The sequence below is a fragment of the Physella acuta genome, unplaced genomic scaffold, assembly GCF_028476545.2.
Source record: "Physella acuta isolate Inbredline_101_S28 unplaced genomic scaffold, ASM2847654v3 ptg000317l, whole genome shotgun sequence".
Lineage (NCBI taxonomy): Eukaryota > Metazoa > Mollusca > Gastropoda > Physidae > Physella > Physella acuta.
The window spans coordinates 185,153-185,379 of record NW_026731836.1 but is presented as its reverse complement, the minus strand read 5'-3'; positions in this window follow the sequence as shown (position 1 = coordinate 185,379).

Sequence of the window (227 nt, the reverse complement as noted above, 5' to 3'; positions counted from 1 at the left end):
AATGGGGTTGTTGGTATGTCTTATGTAAAATGTACAGAATGTCTGTCATAAAAAGATGGGGATGTTAGAATGTCTTCTATAAAATGTACAGAATGTTTGTCATAAAAAGATGGGGATGTTAGAATGTCTTCTATAAAATGTACAGAATGTTTGTCATAAAAAGATGGGGATGTTAGAATGTCTTCTATAAAATGTACAGAATGTCTGTCATAAAATGATGGGGGTGT